The following is an 18105-nucleotide window of genomic DNA, read 5'->3' as shown; positions in this document are numbered from 1 at the left end:
TCTCAGCATTTAACACTGATTTGGAGGCCAAAATCATGTTGGAAACATCCAGCCACGCTCTATAATAATATATGCTTTTAGATATTACTAAGACTGTATAAAATTAAAAAGTTGTTCTGAATACCAGTATAGGAATAGGCCTACCTGGTCAATATTAGTGAAATTTGTCATGTTATCTAAACTGACCCGAATAACTTCTGTAGTCAGGTGTTACATGTGGACCTGCATGTCAGTGTTTGCCTGTTGCTGGCAGATGTTTGCTTGGTTACTCCAACTACTCCAACCACATTCTCTTTAGCTCCAGAATACTTGGGTAAATGAGCCTAATAAAGGACAAAAAAAAAAAATAATCCCAATACTAAGAAAGCAATAGAAACAAAAAAGGCAAAAATTCTGGCAATTGAGACACAGACTTTGCAAGGATGTTGAAGCAAAGACCGTTATGTAGCTGGTCACTATAGGCTACTCTCTGCTGTTCATGCCGTTTTCTTATCTTCTGGAGATTAGATCACATTCCTCTTTTTGTCTCTGTTTCCTCCGGGTTTCTTCTCACACCCCCTCAAAGTTATTTACTTCTTTGCTGCAGGATAACAGCTGCACATCGTTAAAGCAAGGTCACAGCTGCACATTATCAAGGTTAAACCCACTGTCTCCGTCCTCTACAAAAAATAAGCCAAAAGGAGGATGACATACTGAGTAGGAGATGAGGTAGGAGTAGGGAAATATTACAAGGTAGTTTGCAGCGTCCAGTGATACTTAAATGACTAAACAGAAATGTCCTTTGGTAAAATACTGTGCATAATATTTCTGTGAAGAAGACAGTGAACTTGTTCCATGTCCTTTGGCAATAGGACTAGAAATCTGTCAGGAAGGGTTTAGGTAGTTATCTCTTAGGTATGGTTGATCCTATGCAAGACTAGGTGACAGGCTCTTTGTAAAGTTAATTATAGTTAAAGAGGAAAGAATGACATAAAAATCAGTGTTGAGCACTCTTCTAATATAAGTGGAAATGAAGTAAAAGAATAATATGGATCGCTATGTCTTTATTACATGAAAAGGTTTTCTTTTCTGAGTGTTGCATACGTTTTTTTCTTATACTTTTTCTGAAATCTGTGATCGGCTTATGTGAACAGATTGTTTTGGAGACTGAGTGGCTCATGTGCGTGAAGGAAGCGTAAGTCTCTATAATAATAATAATGAAAACTGAGGGAACTATTTAAAGCCTGGTTAAAAAAGGTGCTTTTGAGCTGAATTTTTTTTTTTTGCATGTTTTCAACTGATGTAAGGAGGAAGGTGCCATCCATATTTATGCTTCATTAAATAAGCATAAGGAGACCTGAAAAATAAAAAGGAAAGCTGCAGCTTTCTTCCTTGTCAGCATGAAGGAACTTGTCAGTGAGAGATGCGCTATTTAAATTGTGCCAGCCAAAAATAGGGATCAGGAACAAAGCACAGGAAAAGTCTGTTTTCTAGATTCCAGAAGGAAAGAAGTCTCAATTATTCAATGGTCAACAAACACCAAATGCTTTTCTATGTGGTTCTAAATTCTGACATGAAAAATTAAAGTCACCAGCTACTAGACTGATTTGATATTTTCAGCATATCAGAAAATGAATTAATTGTTTCTTTGTTTCTGAAGTTAGGAATCTTTTTTATTTATTTATTTAATAATGGCTCTAGAAGTTCTGGTTTTGTCTGCTTTACAAATACTGTTAACTAAAGCTGCAGGTATATATAAGCATGGGCAATGTGCCTTATTGCATCATATCACAAATAATAAGTTTTTTTTCTGATTCCATCACATGCATTTTGCTGTGACTGTCATTAGTTCTTTAAATATGTTGAAACTTCATAAAGAAGATCCCTGAATTGTAAAGTTTTATAGGATAAGAACATATTATATATTTGTGCTACAAAGAGCATTTTCTTGATATGTATAGAGAAACTGCAATGATGGTCACTACTAATGTTTTTTCATGGTAATAAATTAGGGCATGGGGAAAGAGAAAATCAGATGCATTCATGAATGCTGAAGCTAAATGTCTTTTGTGATATGTTTTAACTTCTGCATTGTTGTACCTTTCTCTTACAGTGCTGGACTACTGCTGCAAGTTAACAGTGTTTCGCTGGTGTACTGCAAAACTGCCTTATGCCGTGGCAATGGTATGTGTGCTTGGTGAATAACAATAGATTCTTAACATGCAGGTTACAGTAAAGAACAACAATCAGATTTTCTTGGTTATTTGTGTGTTTTAATTATTGATGGTTCACTCATCAAGAATAATGAGGAAAACACTTTAAACAGAAACAGACGATGCAAACCCTTGAGGTCATTCAAACACAACTTCTATATTCAATTCCCATTATCATTATTACTCCAGATCACCTAAATTTGCTTCAGTGTTCTTTGCTTTCTGATGTCCAATTGGCGTTTAGTTTGATTTTAGTCTCTCATGTTTCAGCTGAGTGAATGTTAAGCTACTTTCTTTCATATACAGGTACCCTTTGGTTTTGAAAATCCATCTAATAAATACCTTGACTGGTTTTAGGTTTCTTTCTTTACAGGAGTGCATAACTGGTTGGTTCTAAATTTACCCATTCCTTACTATGATTTAGAACTTCTCACTTGGGTCTCTGCAGGTTATCAGAATTGGTGGAATGCATGAACTAGGATTTTCGAAATGCGAAAAGCAGGATTTTCGACCCTTCTGCATTATAATACCTTTCTGGTATGAAACACTATAGTGTAGAAGCTTCATTAAAAAAAAATGTTTAGAACAAAAGATTAATTTGCTCAAGAACTGAAATATGCATGAATGTGCTTGTACTTTGGGATTAACTCTAATGTGGTTTGGATTGAAAATTCCTTTTGTCTTCAGTATTCTGGTAATGTTAGGATGCAGATCACTTGGAAAGCCACAAAATGCTTATATTTGTAACAGGTTTGGGAAAAAACCCACGATAAAACAACAGAGAAAGCCCACCAGAACAAAAAACCCACTCCAACCTCAGCTCCCTCCAACAAAACTTGCATTGCTGCAACATGCTAGTGTTGTTTGGCTTACTAAATACAAGGGAAAGGCGTATTAAATACAAGGAGAATATATCAGGAAAAGTTTCCTCTATGATTTAATCAAATAAGCTATTGTGGAATACTAAATTTTTTTTTTTTTTGTATTGTTACAACGTAGGTACCATTTCTTGTTGTTTTAGGCAGGGACTTTACTGAATGAAACTACTGCTAAGCTTTCCTCCATTTATACAAGATGGCTCAAATCTTTCTTTCTTCTAAGTGTCTCTAAGTTATTTACCTATAGAGTTGCATCATTAGCTATTTAGGGAAGATTGCCACAGGCACATGTGGAAAACTGCTCTGTAAGTAAATGATAGAAAGCATTCCTTAAAAATCATGGTACAGAGTGTTTACCTTTTCCTTTTTCATCCATTTGAGCCAATTCTTTGTTAAATTTGCGAAGAGAGGTCCCTCTTGTAGACTGTCACCATCTTCATGTTATCCTGCTATTGGCAAAAAATAAAAGAAGATTTAACATCACCTGTTGGACTCAGTCATCTTAAAGGTTTTTACCAACCTAAATGACTGTGTTGGGGTTTTTGCTGGTTATATTTATTCTTAGTGTATGTGATCTAAGGCATGTATATGTGTGTGCTTATGTGTCAGTTATTCCACTTTTTATGTAGTTAAGAAATTTTACTTGTTGCAAACTAATATGTTACCCAAATGGTTTATAGCATCTTCTAGAATCTTTATTCTGTATTTATCCTTGACAACTTATTTTAGGATAAGCTAACATTTTTTTTTTTTTTTTGTAACCTGCATATTAGCTGACTTTCTTAAATAATTCTTTCAATGTATTTTGAATGTTCCAATGGGGATATGTTATTAACGCACCAGTGCAATGACATATGTAATGGCAGAGAAGGTTACAAATAATGCAGTTGTTGGAAAGGTAGTTCTCAGGTGGGCCCTGATCAGACCGCTCCAGATGAGCTGCTTTTCAGTGTGCCTGGTCCTGCAATTCTCTGTTCTTCCTGCTTTCTCCTCCTTTACTGCTTCTTCAAAGCACCAAGTCTTTTTCCTCTATGATGTTCTGTTAAGCATCTTTGTCAGTTTTGTTCCTTTTTCCTGTTTAGTGTCTGTGTTCTGCTTCTCCCTCTGCAGACAAGTTGGAGCAACTTGAAGTTCTTGGTTTAGCCAAGGAACTGTTCAAAATGTTACTGATTAAAACAATCTGATCTAGATAATGCGAGCACCGGCTTCATTTGATGTCAAGTTCTATCTTCTTATGGAAGCCTGTTAAAGGTGCAATCATCCACATAACCTATCAGTCCTAACTTACCTGCTCAGGCAGCCATTGTTAGTTTTACTGTTTTGCAATAGGTTTATTACATACTGGAATGCTTCAGCACCTTCGTGATGTTAACTAGAAGCTATAAAATATACGTAACAGGAATATGAGTTTGACTGTCTGAACTTTCTTGGTATGTTATGCACAGTGGATAAGACATCGACTTCCCAGACATTCATGTAAACTTAATCTTACAGTTTCTTTCAAACAAACTTTTTGGTTTGTTCATATTGACCTCAAAGAAAGATATTAGCTTTTTGGAATAAAGAAAGAAAGGGAAATTCTCCAGGGAGCCACTGTACACCTCCCTTTTCAGAAACGTTAAAACCAAAAGTTTGAGTTGATATGATGTGCTACTTGTAGATAGCCATAACACTGTCTATTAAGTATTGTATCTTTAGATCTAAAGTGCTCAGATCACGTTATTTTTAAAGTCATGATAATAGCTCTTTATTCTCACTGAAAAAAACCCCACGTTTTCATAAAAAAGAAATGAAATTGGTAGTTATTTCAAATATGTATTACCAGTGTCATGTGTGATTAAATGTTATAAAATATCTTAACAGCATATATTAGGAAATTAGGATTCAGTAGTAAACGGCTAAGTAATGGGGAAACCTGACATCAGGAGGCTAGTTCAACTCCTTAAATTTATGTTTCCCTGCTAACACCATTTGAAAAGACAATCTTTGTACTGTCTGCTGTGATAAAGGGGAATACCTTGAGCTATAGCAAAGAAGGGTTATTTAAAAAATTAGAAGTGGATTGTATGCTACCCTTTTTCTTCTCTCATTAGCAGGACCAGTTCCAGGAATATAGATTTGACAGCATTTTGAACAGAAATTAAGATACTTTCAAATTCCTGTGAATGTGACCTCTTTCCTCTCTTCCTTTGCGAATACCCATATCTTGCTGTATACTGAGCTATTCCAGGAAACTACAGCAGTGAAAAACACGCATGTGGTACACCATACTGGGAGAAAAAGTTCACTTGCCAGCTTGTAGTAGGAGGGATGCATATTCAAAAAGGAAGACTGTAGCTAGCTTCTGCTCCTTACAACTTACTTTAACTTTGCCTTTTATTGTAGTACCCTTTCATGAATATAATTTCAGAGAAAACTCAATTCTCTCATTTGGCGTGATCAAAGATGGCAGGTATTTTTATCTTTCTACCACTGTACCATGGAGGGACCAGTGGTATCCAGCTCTTCCTCTGGACAGATAAGGTCACTTCAAGCCTGGTCCCCGTTACCATGCAAGCTGATATGCCTGTCTCACAAAACCAATGTGTTTACTTTCCCTTATGTGATGCAAAATATGTGCATATTTGTAACCCTATAGTCACTCATAAATACACTTCACAATGTGTCACAATGGACCCACCTAAGCATCTGCTCTCTGGAAAACAAGTACTTGGGTCTGAGGAACCTCAGAAAAGTTGGTGACAAGCACCAAAATTTTATGAAAGCCTCTGTAAGCTGTTCTGGTTGGCTCTTCCCAGACAGGAGGGTGGCAAATCTTAAATGCAGTAGAAAAAGAACCTTATAATATCTGCCAACATATTACATGCTGCTGTCTATACCAGTATTTGGAGGGTTCTTTCTCAAATTAAAAGGCATTGCGGTTTTTTGTGAGGTATTTATTTATTTATTTAATACAAAGATCACTATTCCTTTTATGTGATAATTTTGTATCTGAGACAGTTTCTCAGATACATATTAATCTGCCAACACTGGAATTTCCTTTATGTATTTGGATGGTATTTGTGGTAGTCCCTTCTTGACAGACATCTGAACAACTTTGTTTCAACATCTGGTAAGAGAAGAGCCACATGCTGACAAAACCTTTCCTGATACCTAGTGAACCATTGTCTTTTCTCACTATTTCACCTTCATGACCTCAGTTTTGTCTGGAGATGTTTCTTTTGATTGTTGCTTTGACAGCTAAGTAGAAGATAATCTCTAAAGTTCATAGTCTGACTCTTTTATAAAGCATATTTTATCTCTTCAGTAGGCATCCTTTCTATAGCTGTAGTTTCCATCTTTTCACACAGTAAAACTGACATATCAAAAAGACTATCCTACAGAAAACTTGGATTTTTTTGAATTGTGGAGCATGTAAATGCCCTGAGATAGATTATTCTGTTTTGCATATTGTGTATGTATACACATTAAGAAAGGATTATTTCACCAAATCTTGAAACGCAGTATGTTAAATATATTGTATACCCTCAGATTGCTTTTTGTGGCGAAGCAGCTACAGATTTTGCCTTGGCATCAACACTTCATAACTGTTTTACTGCTACAATTGATGTCAGACTAGAAAATATGGACTCTAGCCAATTTAGAAGGTCCACTGTTATTGCAGAAATGTGATTACTACAACTATAGTAAACCAAATAGATGATGAGCATGAAAGGAAAGAGATTAATGATTTATCTAAGGTCTCACCTAGGCTTAGAAATAGAATCCAAGCATTCTGCTTCCCAGTGCAGTGTCAGTTTTGATGGACTGTTGCACAACTTCAAAATCGTATTCAAATAGTCTCCTGAAAACATTTGCAGTGTAAGTATTACTATGAAATATCCATCTGCAGAAGTTTCTAATGGTTTTAAAATCAGGCTAAACTTTCGATTAACGTTCAAGGACCTGACTCTTTGTATTCAGGAAATTTTTACATCTCTGAATATTTTTCTGCTTGGCTGTGAAATGTTGAGGTATGAGTTGTACTCTAGGCAATTGTTTATATATTGATTTTTAAAATATTTTATAATTATTTTACAAATAATAGAATTCTATAATTTATATTCATATGTATAATATGTATAAAATTATTTATTTATATGTAATTATTTATTTCTTTTATATAATTTATAATCTTAAATCCATGCCCCTCCATTGCCAGAATATGTATACTGTGTTTCTAAATCTTCATGTTTGCTCTGTTTTCAATTTTAGGACACATTTTAATCTGAGGTCCAAAACATTCAATCTCCATAAATCTAGGCTGAAATTAGCAGAAGCTGCAGATAGACAGTGCCTCAAAAGATCTTTTTTTTTTTTTGTAGATGTATGACCGTAAGACCAAGAAAATAAACAGATGGTCAGACAAATCAAGGTCTTGACTGACAGTAACATGGGACCTAGTTCAATTCTTAGGGCTTGTTATTAAAATATTTAATGTCATTTTGAACCCTTGCCCAGAAACCTAGGGGATTTTCTATTTCCTTGTAGCTCGGAAATAAGCACTTTTTCCAGGTTTGCAACAGTACAGCAAGGAATTGCAGTAACAGAAGATGTTAAAGGAGGAGAAAAAGGAACTACAATAAACCACCAATTTAGAAATGCAGAAAAGGCCAAAAACCCCAGGTTTTCTATTAAATGCCCTTGAAAGCCATGCTCCCTGCTAGTTATTCTCACTTGCTTTTACTGGATTCCCTTAATGTAGTTAATCGCTCCATCTGTTAGCTAGCTAGCAGTTTTTCCTTTGCTCTTCTCTGACTCTGATCTGGTTGGCTGTAGTTCACAGCAGCCTCTATGCTACTTCAGTGAGTTCAGAATAAGATAGATGACAAATGAAGTCTTTGCTAAAGAAAATGGGACTCATGGGCTGGAGCCTTCCTTTACTTTCCTCAAAAAAAAAAATCAAAATAACAAACTGAACCTGTTTTGCTTATTATTTCTCTTACTAACTTTGAAAGACGTACATTTAATCAAGTAATATCTTTCTGGTGACACTTTATTACTGGAAAAATGGGTGCTATTTAGTTATCCATCCTTGAATGGTTCTGTGTTGTATTTCCCCCTGCTCTACAATTTAAAGAAAGGTTCCAAAATCTAGTGTGTATCAATTAGGCCTGCTCTGACCTGGTCCTTTGTCCCACTCTAGCCGATGTGGAATGCTTTCATGGCTTTTCAGATCTGCATGGAGTGTTCCTACCTTTTGGAGCTCCTTTCTGGTTTTCAGTAGTGAGTATGATTAACCCAAAGGCTTGCAGGAGGGAGGGATGTCACATGGAGAATGCTTTGGAGTTCTCTGTCCGGATGAAAGCACTTACGCTTCTGCTGTGGGCAATGCATAGCCTCTCAGCATGGCAACCTTGCTTCTCACCTGTGATGCACCCTTCGATGAACCAGTCTTTTGTGTTGCATCCCCAAATATATACTGCCAAGGGAGCTGGCAGGTATTTGTATAATGTGAGAGGATCGTATAGTGAATAGTGATGATTAGACCACGTAGATTTTTTTAATGTTTCAAACATTTAAATGTTTTTATTTAATTTTGATACCCTGTTTTAGTCAATATTCCAAACCTTTACAGAAATGAACCACTGAGGATTTGCATTTTAATTTCTATCCCTACCACAGTTTTAGTTTCTAATTTGTCTAAAAGCCCTTGTTTCCCCACAAAAAAACCCATCTCAAACCTGTTGCTGTTAAAGAATTGCCATTATAAAATGTATATAATTTCCGTGTGGTAGCGGAGGAGAAATTGTTTGCCTTAGTTTATGTTGCTGGTTCTCTCTTGGGGTATGCAGAGAATCCATTTAAGTTGGTGAGCAACTGTGAAGGTGGCAGAATGGTCTGGTTACAACAGTCTGTGCTATTAGGGGTGAGGGCGAAGAGGGAGAGCGCTCTAATGATAGCTGGATGGGACCACAACTGGGGAGAGGCTCGACAAGGTGGTGCTTTACAATCGCCGGTGGAATGTTATGAGTGGGCACGCAGGCCAGGGCTGAGCAGCTACGGTAGAATTTCATGTGCTTGTTAGAAAGCAATGCTCCTCTTGTTTCCTTGAGCCTGAGGGATTTTCATGACCAAATTTGAATTGCTTTTATATCTGTTGGCCTCATGCTGAAGTCCTTTTCTCTAATCATATTCAAACAACTTCTCCTTTGAATTATTGATGTCTATATGTGCATTTGAAATGATGCTGTCAGGAGGAAAAAAACCCCTAATATGTGGATTTCCTTCTGATTGTGAAGAATATACATTGTAAGGTAGTCAGCTTCTTTTTCTTTATACCCTATTCTGAAGCTGCTCTTACTCTAAAATCTTTCTGTCCTTACAGTTGGTGGAAGCTGTCTGTTTCTACCCCTTTCCTCAGTAATGTTTTTGGTAGATTTCAAATTCTTATCCTTGAATTCTGGCACAGCTTATGAGGAGAAGGTTTTGCGGTCCTGACAGGAGGTTTATTTATAAAAGATATTTGTTCCCTGCGTCAACTGAGAGGGACTTCCCAGCTAGCAAAGGCAGCATGCCTTCCACCAGTCAACAATACATCAGTAGAGAACAGCAGCTCTTGCTTATAGTCTTGTAATGGGACCATCAGTAAAAGAGGAGCATCCTGACAATATAAAAGTGGATTTTTGACATATGTAAAACAATAAAGTTGCCAACCACAGTAAGAAAACAGAGGAACTCCTGTGGTCCTGACACTTTGAGGGCAGGCTTACAACAAACGTAGATGGCAATTTGGTGCAGATGGATACACATTGTAGGAAAGGTAGCTCTCATTGCAGAGTAATTGTGTATAATTTGTGAGTTAAAAATGGAGCAGAATGGCCCAAAGGATGGTATAGAAAGTTGATACTGCTCTTTAAGGCTGAAAGAAAAACAGACAAAAAACCCAGGCTTTTTTGTTGAGTGTGTGTGTGTGTTGTCTTTTTTTTTTTTTTTTTTTTTTTTTAAGGGTCCAGAATACAAAACAATAACCCAAAATTCAACTTCCATACAGAGATAAAATATAAAAGAGGAGAGGGGTGACAGGCTGGAGAAGGTCTCAGTCACTTTTACATGTGAGAAGGGGGAGGGTGAAGCTCCCTACTTGTACATGCATTTACAGTCACTTGAATATATGCATGGTAACCACCTAATGGAGGGTACCGAAGATTTTATTTATTGCTCAGTAAGAAAAGCAACAAAAGTTCAAACCAATATATACTTGATGTCTCCACTCATCTCGTTGTTTCATTGGAAGGTTTTATGTATCAACTGAGCAGCAAGCACATCCCATGGTTGCTTGCATAAGATTGTTAGTGTCAAACTTATGGGTGTCACCAGCAGGATCAATTATTTTGATTCTACACATCTCCAATTATTATGTTTTTTAATCGGGAGGGGGAAGAAATAGAAAATTGATTATTTGCAATGAGTGAAATCACAACCTGCATTAAACCTTCAATTATGTTTTCACAGAAAAGGACATAACAGGAAATTAGGTTATTCAAACAACGTGATACTGCCTCTTGTCCTCCCTTCCCTCACTGTCCAAGTCTAGCAGAAGAGGCTACTTTTTTTTTTTCTAATGGTTTCCTCTGTTTATTCATCAGTTTTTCTTTCTCTTTACCCATTACATAATTTTCAGAATGGATCCCACTTGTCTTTTCAGCTGCATATCTGGTGACTGCAGGACTTAATCATAACATTTTAAATTATCAGCTCCATCATTTCTTCATACAATATACAGAAAAAACCCAGGACATGGATGCCAAAGAATCTTTTTGTGATTTCCTTTTCTTTCATTCCGTGGCAATGAAGTAGAACATTGCAGAAGTGAAGTATTAAACCAGACAGTATGTTAAAAAACTGCCTTCCCCGCCCCCCCCCCCCCCCCCCCCCCCCCCCGCCTTTATTCTGAGATCAGTGCTGAAGTCTTGTTTCAGGATGACTTTTTAATCTTCTGCCACTTGGTCTCAAGAGTTCTTTTTCTGTGGATGTTCAAAAATGAAAGGAATTCACATCCCATACCTTGCAATGTGAGATCACAATGTGAGATTCTTTTCAGGTTTCTTTATTCCCTGCTCTCTAAATATTTTCTTTGTAAAATAAGTTTTAGACATACTGATTGTCTGAAGATTTTAAAGTGTTGTATGAATTTTTCTTTAATTTGCTGGAAGGTCCCGTCTGCTCTCCTGACATGTAGAAATATTCCATTGTCTGTTGAACTAGAGCTGAAACACTATGAGAAATGCAGCAATCACAGGCACTTACAACATAGACAATGGGGTTTGTAGATGTGTGACCTGCTCTTCTGTGGCAACGCTGATAGTACGCACAGTGTCAACTGAGAAGTGGCAGTGTAACATCTATACTGCTGTATCAACCCCTGATTGTATGTGTATTTGGGCAAACTTTATTTTGAAGATGTGGGATAATATGTATTACATAATAGATCTGCCAAATTATTTTCACATAGCAAGTTCATTAAGTTCTCCTGTTCTTCAAGAAAGCACGGAGCAGCTGTATTTCTTCTTGCCTCTTATTGATAGGTGTACAATTATTCTACAGCTGGATTTTTGGTCTGAAAAACAAACATCAGTTGTGGAGACTATAGAGTGCCTGAATATCAACACAATATAAAAGCTAGGTGTTTACTTAGGGTACCGAAGACGTTATGAGTATCAGGATCCTTCTAGGTATTTCTAAGTGGTCACTGAGAAAGACTGATGATTTCTGGACAGCTTTACTAGAAGGAGCTAATTGAAGTTTTCGTTTATCAAAATAACAAAGAACCTAGTCTTAGAGAAATCATTGTGAAAATGTCTGTTTTCCTTATGCTGCTTTCTTATCCTTCTTTTTTCAGTGATCTGTTTTTAAATCTAATTTTCCAGTTATTTGGAATGTCTGTTCCTTGTTCCAGAAATACTGGTATCCAGCTGAGTCTGTGGCAACTTTAATAACTTTGTCTCTGAATTCTGTCCCTTCTTTTTTTAGTTCCAGTCATTCTCCTTGATCTATCTCAGCTCAAGATAGCTGGAGGAAAAAGCCCTTTCTTCTTTAGTATTTGGTAATACAAAACTTCTTTGATAGTTTGTTTAAGGTTGCCCTTTCTCAGTTTCATTGTTTGCCTGACAATTTTGTGGTTATGGATGGCATTTGCTGCTCCTTCCATTTTGTACTGGTGACCTGAACCTTGAATTCATTTAACTTGATCTTTCTTTGGTTTTGTGTCCTCTAAGTGTTATTTGTTTGACTCCGTTCCTATGTGTATGATGCCTCCAAATCAAAGTTGGTTACAAAAGTTATTGAAATACAAATACAAATCTTATGAAACACAAATCATTTGGGGCAGTGTTTCTCCTTTGCTATTTTTGTTCCTTGATGGTTTTAATCGATTTGCAGTTGATTATGAAGAATGCTACTGAGTGATCATTGTCTCTGTAATTGAGTAGCAGTTAAAGATGCTTCCTATTTGCACCTGTCGGTCTGAGCTTGCATAAAGACTTAAGCCTGTAAACTTGTAGGTGTGTTTTTCTGTTTCTGACTTTCAACACAAATAAAGGGGTGCCGGTATTCTTTTCACTACACTTATGGCTTTTATGTTACATTTAAAAATATTTTTTTGTTGTACTTATACTTTATCTTGGATTTGGAGTGGTAACTGACCGCAAAAATGTATTGTGGATGACTTTATTAAAAATATTTTTCTTTATATGAAAACATCATCTTTTGACTGTTGAAACAATGTTTTCTGCTCTCATGAGGACAATGTCCAATATACTGGTGAGCCTTCAATAAATGCTTAAATGTGAGCAGGTTTAATTGCTGTTTAGCAATTCACTAGAGAATATATTCATCACCTTACTTTTCCGTCATCCATGAGAGTTTATTCATCATCCTAAAGTATTTAATAGAACATGTATTTGCTGAAAAATAGGATACATCAGATGTATTTTAGGTAGCTGAATGCACTCAGGTTGCTGGAATCGGGATTTCTGATCCCTTAACAAATCTGAAAGAATATGGCAATAACTGAGAATTAAGTAGCTTTAGGTAATTACTGTTGGAATAAGTAGCTGATTTGTTCAGAGTATTTTCTTGTATTTTTTAATGTTTATTTTACAACAAAACTCTATTAAAACACCCGCTAACCATCAGATACATATTAAATTCATGTGTATAGATGACTCCCATGTATAGGGGTCTTGGTAGACTCAATAAAATGATATTGATTAATCCGTTTTAAATAAAAAGTACCAATTCTGATTCTAGTGTTGCTGGCATACTTTTTCATTCTGACATCTGTGGTGTAGCTGCAGAATAGAAATATTAGGGTTTCAATAGTCACATTATTTAATGAGATAATTTGTTTTATTCTAATTATACTAAAATTTTCTTATAGTGTAAAGCTTTTTTATGATTCTTTCAAAAATACTACACTGCAAGTGCATTAAAAATAAGCTATTAAAAACACTTAGGTTTTGGTAACTTTAAAACGTTTCCTTAAAGCTGAGAATTGTTTCAACTAATTTTCCTCATGTTTTGACTCTTTTTTTTTTTTCTTGCTTATGAATTGACTGTGAATAGATGATGTAATTCTTCATTGGATTGTTTTGAAGATGCTTGTGAATTTTTTGATCAGTGTTCTCTTGATATCATTCTGAGACAACTGAAGGAAGTTTCAGTCAGTTCAGTGGGAATGAGAATGTTTCAATATTTTTCTGAGCTGGTTCACTATGTGCAATTGGAGGAAATATTTTCCCCCCCTTTCTTTACACTGTCCACTTTACATATGTGATGTGTTTTACAGCAGATACAGGTCTTGTTATCTGCTTGTAAGTCCCTATTTTAGCTGCAGTTGTTTTGTGCTACTGATGCAAAAATTAGATGAGTATTGCAATTCATAGTGTGCCAGTGAAGGTATATACTGTTATTTCTGCTTCTTGAGTGAATGAAAATTAACTAACACAGCATGAAAATAAGTTGAATTGGATTCACCTTCCTCATTCAGGTTTAAAAATTTAAATGGATATTCACAGAGAGTTTAGAGCACTCAGACTTGTAGAAACAGAGCATTCATCTGCCAGAAATATGGCCAAATTTAAATTAGCTTTCATATTGTGACAATGATTTATGGCAGTTTATTTTCCACTAGGGATTTAGCTATTGTAGAATTTTTCCCTATGTTTTTTCCTGTTAGTTTTGCCAAAAAAATGGAAGTGTAAAAGGAAGGGATTCTGTTCTGCCTTTCATGATAACAATGAAACTGTTAGCTAGGTGTTAAGCCTAGTCCCTTTCTGAGAGCCGATGTGAAGCCTATGCACAACAAAGGTTTATTTTAGAGCTTGAGTGAGATTTAAGAAGAGACATATACAGACTATTTGGAGAATTTCCTGGTCTGGAATCTTTATATTGAATGATGAGTGAATTTACAATGCATCTCATTTTAGCGAAGCATATCAGTGATAACCAAGCTAGAAAGGGCACAGATTGACTTTCAGTTAATGAAAATGGTACTTTCATTAAGCATACCTATTAGGCAGTGATATGGGTTTGTTATTGTTGCTATCTCCAGCATAATCTTAAGAATTACTTACTGGATTTTGAAAGAAAAACATTCAATATTAAAGCTGCTGGTAGGCATTTGGATGCAGCTGCATGTTTTCTTCAGGAGGAGGCAGAACGCTTCTGATCTGCTCTCTGGTGCTGGATTACTCCTTTTTGGTATAAGGCAATTCCTGAGGAATCCTGCTGTGGATACGTGTGATGTTAGACATGAGCTGAGGTGATGCCTGCTGCCCCGCTATGGGCTCCTGCCCTTTTCCTTGGGCTAGCTCTGATGCTCCTCTGACCTTGCAGTGTCTCTGGGCACAGAAGCACTGGCAGAAACCTAGTCCCAGGTGACTGGTATTCTGCTGACTTAGTTCTCTGAACTGGCTCACTGCTGGCTCGCAGGAATGGCAAAGTTTGCACACAGAGATCAACAGAATTTATTTCTAATACAGGAGAAATGAGTAAGTTGTTTCTTCCTAATAGCAATTAGTGAGTTATAATAGCTAATACATACTGATTTAGCCTTTCATATCTGCTATGGGTTGCTGGCCCTTTCTGTTTACTATCTAACTTGGTTTGCTTTCAGGCTTAGAAAGCAAGCTTGATATATATTATGGTTGAAAAGGTAGACTGTCACTATTTTCCTCTACTTTTTACAGCTCTGCAGTACTTTTCTAACTTACTCTGGATGGTTGCCATGAGCTTAGAGTTGAATGTGTAATATTGCTTGACTGTACTTACAAAACAGGGTAGATAATAGAAACGAATCTTTGTGATTCCAGTTAAGGTTTCAGACCAAGCCAAAAGGTGCAGGTTTTACAGGACTGTCAGAACACAGTGGTGTAGATGCACTCAGTTTGCTCGGAGTTGCTGTGTTTGCCTTGCTGGATATAGCTTTCCTCTACTTGCAATCACTTCCATGGCTCTGCATGGTGCACGTTTCTCAAGAGTAAATGAAGGGCTGCTTTGCACACATGCAAGTAGAAACCTAGGATGAGCTTGTGCAGTGCTGCTAATATTTATCATAAAACACTCAAATGACCTCATCAGAGACAGTTTTTACCTCAGTGTCATCAGCGCTTAGGTTGACTGACGCTTACATAGTGGGTAGCTATTCACTGTCTGGCTTTGTTATCATTTGTTGTGTGACCTCATGCCTTGCAGGCCATTTGGAGACGGGGTCTTGTGGAAAAAAATCTTGAGCATATGCCTTGGACTATTATATGATGTATAAGACTAATAGATCTGACATACAGTTGTACAGATGCATGGCTTTCGTAACCTCTTTTCCCCCCTAAGATATCTTTGCTTATATTTTCCTGTACTTAAAAAGGAGTTCCCCAGCCACTCAAATTCGGTTAAGTAGATATTTTCACTTACCCCATCTGTGAGGACAGAACCATTGCGAAAAATCTTTGCTTCTGGAGCTAATGAAGCAGTAGTAAGCAATGGTTTCCTTTGCTGTCCAACACTCAGAATAAGGTGAGACTTGCATTTTGTTGCTGGTTTTATCAGCTACTGTTGATAATAAAAAAGTGTTGGGGACTCTACTAAAGACTGCTAGCATGGACCAGCAATGAGACTTTTCTGACCTATTTTCAAAGTGTCTCTCTCCCTGACACTTCCCTTTGGTTCTTGTAACAGGTCTCCCCGGCTTTCTTTAGCTCTGTATGTGTCCTCTCTTTTTGCTGAACACTGAAAGTTACTTCCAAGACCATAAGGAACCCTGGCATGACTGAGAGCCAAGCAATTAAACTCATTGTGATAGTAAACATTGGTAAAATGTCCTATGTAGTCTTGCTGTTCGTGAGTCTCATCAAATTCTGGCTCTTTCAAAATGCCATTACAGCTAAATAGTTTGCTGCGTTGCCCTGAAGGTCATCACACACTGGCTCTTTTGGACAAAGAGTGGAAAATAAAAAAATAGTGTTTTCTTCTTTTCCAGATTAAGTCTTTTTTTTTTTTTTTCTTCCTTTTCTTTTTCACTTGGTTAATATATTTGTTATCTCAAATGCAGAACATTTTGTTCCTTCTCGAGTGACTCATTGTTCAGTGAATATGGTAGTGGACTATAAAATACCCAAAAGACAAAAAACATTTAAACTACTAACTGCACTTGATGTGTATGCTTGGTGACTTGTTCAGTTTTGTTTACTAAAACACAGACCAAACAACTTACAGCTTCTCAGTCTGTCTATTTGAGTAAAATATTAAATAGCAAGAGAAGAGCAGTTACATTTTTTTTTCCCTTTTTTTCGATGAAGCAAATCATGTTAACTGTTACGGATTTCAGTAGCTGCTGCATGTCCTAGAGCTCTTACTTGAAACACTAGTAACTGGTGTTTTCTCCTATATGTACATTTCAGACATTTTAAAAAATAAGCAGTATTTAACATTAAAATTACATTTCATGCACATGTGGTCCATTTTTTTTTTTTCCAGGTGTCCTGTGTTTTTCTTGAGGTGAATGGTTTGTGCTCATCAGACCTCAGTTGTTTATCCATGCTTATGATCTTCAAAATCGTGGTCACAGTTGCTATTACTCAGATACAGAAGAGATTTACTCAGATACAAAATGAGATTTCCTGCCCCCCCCCCCCCCCCCGCCAGTTACTGCAAAGTTCTTTAAGAATATCAACTACACAATTCAGAATTAAAGATTTTTGTATTGCAAATAATAAATCCATATTTATTTTCCTGGGATTTGTTTTCCTGCTTGTAGTGGTGTTTCCAAGGTGATGAAAATCAAGAGAGGTACTGATACTGTATAACTTGTGGACTAACACAAGAAAATCTTCAAGGACTAAATACAGGAAGTTTAACTAAAGCACTGTAGTGACACAAGTTTTTGTGATTTGGCATCTATGTTGGACTTCAAGTTATACTGTTAATTTGTTTTGTTATATTGTGCAGGTGAGGTAAATTAATACTGAAAAATATTTGATATGCCTTTAGAAAAAGTGGGTTGAGAGAAGATTTTAGAAATATTTAAGATTGTTTTCTTATGTGGAAAGAATTGTCTTCTGCTTAGACATGAAAATATCTGGTGTGTAATTCTAGCAAGTCTGGTCTTGTATAATTAATCTTTCTGTCTTCAGAAAGTTTAATCTGTAATACTGGGATCTTGCAGGGTGTCTTGTAGTCTATTTGTAGACTGCACAAAAGTCTTTGTTTGGGAGATGCTGGGAAATATAAACTTGCATTATAATCAATTTGGAACAGCAGTTTTCTGCTGCCTGCCCTCGCAAGGTACACTCTGACAATAATACAGATGCACTTCTAAAATAACGTAGGTGGCTGTTTACAAGTCTGCAAGCAACCTTCACTCCCTGCAACTGTTTTCAGGGGAAAGTCAGTGACAGATGCCCTAGAAATAACTAAGCAGAGTGTGTGTGTTGCTATGGAAGCTATTCTATACTGCTTGATGCACACTGCATCATCCAATTTATAAGAGCTTTGGAGCC

General features: G+C 36.5%; 1 long non-coding RNA gene across 1 annotated transcript in view; it reads left to right on the top strand.

The window, feature by feature from the left end:
* The window catches only part of LOC119147823, a 128462-nt gene that overhangs the window by 3021 nt on the left and 107336 nt on the right, over window positions 1-18105 (top strand). Inside the window, exon 3 of the long non-coding RNA XR_005104162.1 lies at window positions 2093-2163. This is a non-coding gene — a long non-coding RNA (uncharacterized LOC119147823). The remainder of the gene's footprint in view (window positions 1-2092; window positions 2164-18105) is intronic.

Source organism: Falco rusticolus, chromosome 4, assembly GCF_015220075.1.
Source record: "Falco rusticolus isolate bFalRus1 chromosome 4, bFalRus1.pri, whole genome shotgun sequence".
Classification (NCBI taxonomy): domain Eukaryota; kingdom Metazoa; phylum Chordata; class Aves; order Falconiformes; family Falconidae; genus Falco; species Falco rusticolus.
Note: the sequence above shows the minus strand (reverse complement) of the source record. Positions and strands in the feature narration are given on the sequence as shown.